This window comes from Loxodonta africana, chromosome 4 (genome assembly GCF_030014295.1).
Source record: "Loxodonta africana isolate mLoxAfr1 chromosome 4, mLoxAfr1.hap2, whole genome shotgun sequence".
Lineage (NCBI taxonomy): Eukaryota > Metazoa > Chordata > Mammalia > Proboscidea > Elephantidae > Loxodonta > Loxodonta africana.
This window is the reverse complement of record NC_087345.1, coordinates 187,307,094-187,317,248: the sequence shown is the minus strand read 5'-3', so window position 1 is coordinate 187,317,248 and position 10,155 is coordinate 187,307,094.

Below are 10,155 nucleotides of genomic sequence, written 5' to 3'. Positions count from 1 at the left end.
ATGTCACTTTGAAGACTAAGGTGTGCCTGACCCGAGCCATGGTATTTTCAATCGCATCATATGCATGTGAAAGCTGGACAATGAATAAGGAAGACCGAAGAATTGATGCCTTTGAATTGTGGTGTTGGTGAAGAATATTGAATATACCATGGACTGCTAAAAGAATGAACAAATCTGTCTTGGAAGAAGTATAACCAGAATGCTCCTTAAAGGCAAGGATGGTGAGACTGCACCTTACATGCTTTGGACATGTTGTCAGGAGGGATCAGTCCCTGGAGAAGGACATCATGCTTGGCAGAGTACAGGGTCAGCGGAAAAGAGGAAGACCCTCAATGAGGTGGATTGACACAGTGGGTACAACAATGAGCTCAAGCATAACAACGATTGTATGGATGGCTCAGGACTGGGCAGTGTTTCGTTCTGTTGTGCATAGGAATCTCTGTGAGTTGGAACCGACTCGACAGCACCTAACAACAACAACAATGTTTACTGTCAGAATGTGGATAAAGGGTAGGTTTGTACCTCTTTGGGCCACCACCTGTCTGTCAGTTCATTGTGCTGTGATGGCTTGCATGTTGCTATGATGCTGGGAGCTATGCCACTGGTATGTCAAATACCAGCAGGATCACCCACAGTGGACAGGTTTCAGTAGGGTTCCGGACTAAGACAGACTAGGACGAAAGGCCTGATGATCTACTTCCAAAAACTTGCCAATAAAAACACTCTGAATCACAAAAAACATTGTCTAATATAGTACTGGAAGTTGAGTCCTCTAGGTGGGAAGACACTCAGAACACACAGTGGTCACAATAGGCTGGAGTGTACCAATGATTGTGAAGCTGGCACAGGACAGGTCGACTGTTTGGTTGTTGAACATTGGGTCACCATAAGTCAGAGCTGACTTCATGGCAACTAATAAGAACAACACCCCCTCCTTTGTAAGTAAGATAAATGTAAATAGTACATTTGATAAATACACAAACGTACTCATTACGTTTGTGTATTTATCGAATGTGTTTTATATACCTAGTACTTATGCAAAGCATGGGGTGAGTTACAAGAGAAATCTAAGGAAAGACCATCCCTATATTTGAGGATCTCTTCTGACATGACAATTAGGTAATACATGAGAGCAGCATGTAATCAAAAATTGAATTTCATAGTTCAGACTTCAGTGCTTCACCATGAAATTCCTATTTCCTATAAGTAAACCACACTGTGACAAAAAGCAAAATGTATTTGCATGAAATAAAGAAATTGGGCCACATCCATTACTAAATTGGAGAATGGGAGGAGAGGCCTTTAGTGCTATACTACTTCAACTCCTGTGACCCTGAGCTCCATCTGGGTGCTCTGTCCCCCAGGGACCTGCCCTCTCACTGGCCCCTAACCCAGCCTGTGCTGCCCAGGAAGCATCCTGAACCCATTTCCCCCAGTACCAACACAGCATCATAGAATCTTAGATCTTCCAGGGACCTTACTGACTTGAAACTAACCAGCTCACTTTACCGACAAAGAAATGAAGGTCCAGAAAGGTGAAGTGACTTGTCTGAAATAACCTGGTTACTTGGATAGCAGTAGAATCCAAGTGCTATGGATTAAATTATGTCCCCCCCAAAACATGTGTTGTAAATCCTAACCTTTATGTCTGTGGTTATAATACCATTTCGAAGTGAGTTGTCTGCTATGTTAATGAGGAAGTGTTAGTGTAGGGTGTATCTTGAGTCTATCTCTCATGAGATATAAAAAGAGATTAAACGGAGGCGGGGCCAAGATGGCAGAATAGCCAGATGCTTCCCGCAATCCCACTTACAACAAAGACCCGAAAAATCAGGTGAAACAATTATATTTATGACAAGCTAGGAGCCCTGAACATCAAAGGCAAAGTTAGAAAACAGACTAAATGGCAAGGGGAGAGTGAGACCATTCAGAAGTGGAGAGGAGTTGCCGGACCTGAATCACTGAGATCCCTCAGGCACCATTCCCAGAAGTGGCTGCGGCAGGCTGGTAGTAGTGTTTGGCCACAGTTTTCTCAGGGAAAAGCAGCCAGCCACACAGCCTACTCACACCTCTGGAACCAGAGAAGGAATTTGCTGTTGGCAAAAGCTAAGTACTTGCGTATATTTTATTGTGCACCCCCCACCGCCCCCAAGCCAGCTTCAGTGGCTGTTGATTTTCCTGGGCTTGAGATAAGCCCATCTGAGCACCCTGAGCCATGCTCTTGGACTTGGAGAAGGAATAAATTTACAATAGGGGGAAAAGATAATTTGCCAGCTCCACTAACCTGGGGAGTTCAGGAGAGAAGCAGCTTCTGTCCGGGCATAAACAGTCCATGGACTTTGAATATCTTTCCCCACTGCATGGAACTGTCTGGGCCTATTCCAAGAGAATAGGCCCTTGCTAGCAGACTGTGACTGTTTAAGCTGTGCAGTGAAGAGGTGGGTGTTTGATATTTGACACAGCTTTGTCTATTAAACAGGGTCCTCACCTACCCACATCAGGGCCCTAACAACTGGTAGCTCTTCTCAGGTCACCCAGCCCCCATGAAAGGTGTCCAAGGATAACTGTTATCTTCCAGTCCCTACAACAAAAAGCGTGGGGGTGCCCATAGTCCGTCTGCAGAACCCATGCACCTTTACTCTCTAGGGAAGAGGGACATGCTTTCCTCAGAGACACTCGGGGGACAGTTCTCAGCCCCCTGCCTAGTTCAGAGCATGACTCCCTGCTGCAACCAGATACTGGTACCAAAGTCAAACACCCCTGCCCCTCTAAGACTGTAGGACAGAGTCTGTACCACACGTTGATGACCAGCTACCTGGACACCTGAGCTGAATCCACACAAGAAAAGTGAATGGACTCATAAGCTCATATACCTGATAACAGCTCTATCCATCTGAGGACAGGACATCAGAGCCCCAAAGGTGAAAACAATCAAGCCAGCTCACTCAAGCAAACCATTTGGGCGTATCAAAACAAAGCAAAACGAGAAACTAGGATAAAGTAAGCAAAAATAAAATAAACTAATACCATAGCTTATAGATGGCTTGGAGACAATAGTCAATATCAAACCACATAAAGAAACACATGATGATTGCTTCAACAAGCTCTCAAAACACAGAATCAAAGGATCTTCTAGATGAAGGTGCCTTCCTGGAATTACTGGATGCAGAGTTCAAAAGATTAATATACAGAACTTTTCAAGACATCAGGAATCAGATCAGGAAGGAGATCAGGCAATAGGCAGAACAAGCCAAAGAACACACAGATAAAACAGTTGAAAAAATTAAAGAGGTTCTTCAAGAACATAATGAAAAATTTAATAAGCTGCAAGAATCCATAGAGACACCAATCAGAAATTCAGAAGATTAACAACAAAATTACAGAAGTAGAAAACTCAATAGAAAGTCAGAGGAGCAGAATTGAGCAAGTAGAAGCTAGAATTTCTGAACTCGAAGATAAATCACTTGACACTAACATATTTGAAGAAAAATCAGTAAAAGAATTATAAAAATGAAGAAATCTTAAGAATCATGTGGGACTCTATCAAGAGAAATAACCTACGAGTGATTGGAGTACCAGAACAGGGAGGGATAACAGAAAAGACAGAGAGAATTGTTGACTGTTTGTTGGCAGAAAACTTCTCTGATATCATGAAAGATGAAAAGATATCTATCCAAGATGCTCATCGAACCCCGCATAAGGTAGATGTTAAAAGAAAGTCACCAAGATATATTATAATCAAACTTGCCAAAACCAAAAATAAAGAATTGTAAGAACAGCGAGGGATAAACGAAAAGTCACCTACAAAGGAGAGCCAATAAGAATAAGCTCAGACTACTCGGCAGAAACCATGCCGGCAAGAAGGCATTGGGGTGACATATTTAAAAAATTGAAGGAAAAAAATTGCCAGCAAAGAATCATATATCCGGAAAAACTGTCTCTTAAATATGAAAGTGAAATTAGTACATTTCCAGGTAAACAAAATTTTAGGGATTTTGTAAAAACCAAACTGAAACTACAAGAAATACTACAGGGAGTTCTTTGGTTAGGATATCAATAATATCAGGTATCAATCCAAGACTAGAACACTGGACAGAGCAATCAGATGTTAACCCAGATGGGGAAATCACAAAAATAAATTAAGATAAAAAAATGTTCAAAACGGAGAAACAGCTATGTCAATATGTAAAAGAAGATCATATTAAAACATTAAAGAGGGAATGTAGTCATAGGTCTTTCATATGGAGAGGAAGGCAAGGTGATATAAAGAAATAAAACTTAGGTTTAAACTTAGAAAAATAGGGGTAAATATTAAAGGTATAACCACAAAGGAGACTAGCTATCCTACTCATCAAAATAAAATACAAGAAAAAAATAAAGACTCAGCAGAAACAAAATCAACAACAATGAATAAGAGGAAAAGACCATATATAAAGATAAACTACTCAGGACAAAAAATTAAGTGAGAAAAGGAAACTGTCAACAAAACACACAAAACAACATCAAAATGACAGTACTGAACTCATATCTATCCATAATTGCGCTGAATGTTAATAGACTAAATGCACCAATAAAGAGACAGGGAATGGCAGAATGGATAAAAACCATGATCCATCTATATGCTGCCTAGAAGAGACACACCTTAGATTAGAGACACAAATAAACTAAAGCTTAAAGGACGAAAAAAACATATCAAGCAAACAACAATCAAAAAAGAGCAGGAGTGGCAATATTAATTTCTGACAAAATAGACTTCAAAGTTAAATCCACCACAAAGGATAAGGAAGGACACTATATATTGATTAAAGGGACAATATTCCAGGAGGATATAACCATAATAAATATTTATGCACCCAAAGACATGGCTGGAAGATACATGAAACAAACTCTAACAGTGAGATAGACAGCTCAACAATTATAGTAGGAGACTTCAGCACACCACTTTTGGTGAAGGACGTGACATCCAGAAAGAAGTTCAATAAAGACATGGAAGATCTAAATGCCACAATCAACCAACTCGACCTTATAGACATATACAGAGCACTCCACCCAACAGCAGCCAAGTATACTTTCTTTTCTAGTGCACATGGAACATTCTCTAGAATAGGCCACATATTAGGTCATAAAGCAAGCCTTAGCAGAATCCAAAACATTGAAATATTACAAAGCATCTTCTCTGACCATAAGGCCATAAAACTAGAAATCAACTACAGAAAAAGCAGGGAAAAGAAATCAACCACTTGGAAACTGAACAATACCCTGCTCAAAAATGACTGGATTATAGAAGACATTAAGAATGGAATATAGAAATTCATAGAATCCAACGATAATGAAAACACTTCGTATCAGAACCTTTGGGGCACAGTGAAAGCAGCACTCAGAGGTCATTTTATATCAATAAACACACACATCCAAAAAGAAGAAACAGCCAAAATCAAAGAATTATCCCTACAACTTGAACAAACAGAAAGAGAGCAACAAAAGAAACCTTCAGGCACTAGAAGAAAGGAAATAATAAAAATTAGAGCAGAACTAAATGAAATAGAAAACAGAAAAACAATTGAAAGAGTTAACAAGACCAAAAGCTGGTTCTTTGGAAAAATTAACAAAATTGATAAGCCATTGGCCAAACTGACAAAAGAAAAACAGGAGAGGAAGAAAATAATCCAAATAAGAAATCAGATGGGCAATATTACAACAGAACCAACTGAAATTAAAACAATCATATCAGATTACTATGAAAAATTATACTCTAACAAATTTGAAAACCTAGAAGAAATGGATGAATTCCTAGAAACACACTACCTACCTAAACTAACACAAACAGAGGTAGAACAACTAAATAGACCCATAACAAAAGAAGAGATTGAAAAAGTAATCAAAAAACTCCCAACATAAGAAAGCCCTGGTCAGGACAGCTTCACTGCAGAGTTCCTTCAAACTTTCAGAGAAGAATTAACACCACTACTACTAAAGGTATTTCAGAGCATAGAAAAGGACAGAATACCTCCAACCTCATTTTATGAAGCCAGGATATTACTGATACCAAAACCAGGTAAAGACGCTTAAAAAAAAGAAAATTACAGACCTATATCCCTCATGAACTTATATGCAAAAATCTCAACAAAATTCTACTCAAAAGAATTCAACAACATATCCAAAAAATAATTCACCATGGCCAAGTGGGTTTCATACCAGGTATGCAGGGATGGTTCAACATTAGAAAAACAACGTAATTCATCATATAAATAAAACAAAAGACAAGAACCATATGATTTTTTCAATTGATGCAGAAACAGCACTTGACAAAGTTCAACACCCATTCATGATAAAAACTCTCAGCAAAATAGGAATAGAAGGAAAATTCCTCAACACACTAAAGGGCATTTATACAAAGCCAACAGACAACATCACCCTAAATGGAGAGAGCCTGAAAGCATTCCTCCTGAGATGCGGAACCAGACAAGGATGCCCTTTATCACACCACTCTTGTTCAACATTGTGCTGGAGGTCCTAGCCAGAGCAATTAGGCTAGATAAAGAAATAAAGGGCATCCAGATTGGCAAGGAAGAAGACAAAGTATCTCTATTTGCAGATGACATGATCTTATACACAGAAAACCCTAAGGAATCCTCCAGAAAACTACTGAAACTAATAGAAGAGTTCAGCAGAGGACCAGGATGCAAGATAAACACACAAAAATCAGTTGGATTCCTCTACACCAACAAAAAGAACATCAAAGAGGAAATCACCAAATCAATACCATTTACAGTAGCCCCCAAGAAGATAAAATACTTAGGAATAAATCTTAACAGAGACGTAAAAAAAAACTAAAATTTAAAAAATAAAAAAAAACCTGAAGAAAACTAGAAGATGCTACTGCAAGAAACCAAAAGATACTGACATAAATGGAAAAAACATACCTTGTTCATGGATAGGAAGGCTTAACACTGTAAAATGTTTATCCTACCACAAGCCATCTATTCATACAATGGAATTCTCATCCAAATTCCAACGACATATTTTAATGAGGTGGAGAAACAAATTACCAACTTATTATGGAAAAGAAAGAGGCTCCAGATAAGTAAAGCATTACTGAAAAAGAAGAACAAAGTGGGAGGCCTCACTCTACCTGATTTTAGAAACTGTTATACTGCCACAGTAGTCAAAACAGCCTGGTACTGGTACAACAGATACATAGAAGAAAGGAACAGGATTGAGAATTCAGACATGAATCCATCCACGCATGAGCAGTTGATATTTGACAAAGGCCCAAAGTCAGTTAAATGGGGGAAAGACAGTCTTTTTAACAAATGATGCTGGCATAACTGGATATCCATCTGCAAAAAAATGAAACAAGACCCGTACCTCATGCCATGCACAAAAATCACTCAAAATGGATCAAAGACCTAAATATAATATCTAAAACAATAAAGATCATGGAAGAAAAAAATAGGGACAATGTTAGGAGCCCTAATACATGGCATAAACATTATACAAAACATTACTAACAATGCAGAAGAAAAACTAGATAATTGGGAGCTTCTAAAAATCAAACAGCAATGCTCATCCAAAGACTTCACCAAAAGAGTAAAAAGACTACCTACAGACTGGGAAAAAGTTTTTAGCTATGACATTTCTGATCAGTGTCTGATCTCTAGAATCTACATGAAACTGCAAAAACTCAACTACAAAAAGACAAATAACTCAATTAAAAAATGGGCAAAGGATATGAACAGACACTTCACTAAAGAATACATTCAGGTGGCGAACAGATACATGAGGAAATGCTCACGATCCTTAGCCATTAGAGAAATGCAAATCAAAACTACAATGAGATTTCATCTCACTCCAACAAGGCTGGCATTAATCCAAAAAACACAAAACAATAAATGCTGGAGAGACTGTGGAGAGACTGGAACTCTTATACACTGCTGGTGGGAATGTAAAATGGCACAACCACTTTGGAAATCGATTTGGCACTTCCTTGAAAAGCTAGAAATAGAACCACCATACAATCCAGCAATCCCACTCCTTGGAATATATCCTAGAGAAATAAGAGCCTTTACATGAACAGATATATGCATACCTATGTTCATTGGAGCACTGTTTACAATAGCAAAAAGATGGAAGCAACCAAGGTGCCCATCAACAGATGAATGGAGAAATAAATTATGGTATATTCACACAAGGGAATACTAAAAAAACAAAAAAATGCATCGATAAAGAACAGTGATTAATCTGCGAAACATTTCATAACATGGAGGAATCTGGAAGGCGTTATGCCAAGGGACAAATATTGTATAAGACCACTATTATAAGAACTTGAGAAATAGTTTAAACTGAGTAGAAAATATTCTTTTGTGGTTACGAGATGGGGGGAGGGAGGGAAGGTAGAAGAGGGGTATTCACTAAGTAGATAGTAGGTAAGAACTACTTTAGGTGAAGGGAAAGACAACACACAATACAGGGGAGGTCAGCACAACTGGACTAAACCAAAAGCAAAGAAGTTTCCTGAATAAACTGAACTCTTTGAAGGCCAGTGTAGCAGGGGCAGGGGTTTGGGGACCATGGTTTGAGGGGACATCTAAGTTAATTGACATAATAAAATCTCTTAAGAAAACATTCTGCATCCCACTTTGGAGAGTGGCGTCTGAGGTCTTAAACGCTAGCAAGCCGCCATCTAAGATGCGTCAATTGGTCTCAACCCACCTGGAGCAAAGGAGAAGGAACAACACCTAAGACATAAGTAATTATGAGCCCAAGAGGCAGTGAGGGCCACATAAACCAGAGACTACATTAGTCTGAGACCAGAAGAACTAGATGGTGCCTGGCTACAACTGATGACTGCCCTGACAGGGAACACAACAGAGAACCCCTGAGGGAGCAGGAGAGCAGTGGCATGCAGACCCCAAATTCTTGTAAAAAGATCAGGCTCAACGGTCTGACTAAGACTAGAATGACCCCAGAGGTCATGGTCCCCAGACCTTCTGTTAACCCAAGACAGGAACCATTCCTAAAGCTAACTATTCAGACAGAGATTAGGCTAGAGTATGGGATAGACAATGATACTGGTGAAGAATGAGTTTCTTGGATCAAGTAGACACATGAGACTATTTTGGCATCTCCTGTCTGAAGGGGAGATGAGAGGGTAGAGAGGGTCCGAAGCTGGCTGAATGGACTTGCAAAGAAATAGAGGAGGGAAGGAGTGTGCTGTCTCATTAGGGGGAGAGCAATTAGGAGTATATAGCAAGATGTTTATAAATTTTTGTATGAGTCCGACTTGATCTGTAAACTTTCACTTAAATCACAATAATAAAAAAAAAAAGATTAAACAAGTGAGCAGAGGAGAGATGTGGTAAGATAGATGCCAAGACACATGGAGATCTCCAAGGAACCAGGAAGCAGAAGCTGAGGAGACAAGGACTTTCCTCCAGAGCTGACAGAACGAGAAAGCCTTCCCCTAGAGCCAGAGATGTGAATTTGGATTTCTAACCTCTGAGACTGTTATCTGGCTACCTTCAAGAAGGCACCTGAAGTCAAAATAAGCTAGGAATGACAAAGCTTGGTGTCTTAGTTGCCTAGTGCTGCTGTAATAGAAATAACATAAACTGGTGGCTTTAACAAACAAAATTAATTTAAACTGTGAGAAAATTAATTTAAGCTGTGAGAAAATTAATTTTCTGTATGTTAAAGACACCAGTTTATGTTATTTCTGTTACAGCAGCACTAGGCAACTAAGACACCAAGCTTTGTCGTTGCTAGCTTATTTTGACTTCAGGTGCCTTCTTGAAGGTAGCCAGATAAAAGGGATAATTTTGCCCAAGAGCTTACTGTCTACAATAGCGTGATCTTTCTAAGGTCATTAGAAAGTAACAATGTAACTCAAAAGAATGTCTTAAATAGTGGGATCTGAAGCAATATGAGAAGCCTATGAGAGAACTAGGATCCCTGATGGCGCAGAGGTCAAGAGCTCGTATTTTAACCATAAAGGTTGGCAGTTTGAATCCACCAGCCGCTCCTTGGAAACCCCATGGGCCAGTTCTACTTTGTCCTACAGGGTGGCTAGGAGTCAGAATTGACTTGACAGCAACAGGTTTTTTTTTTTAATAAGAGAACTATCAAAGGAGAATTGAAATTGCTAATTACAGGTGA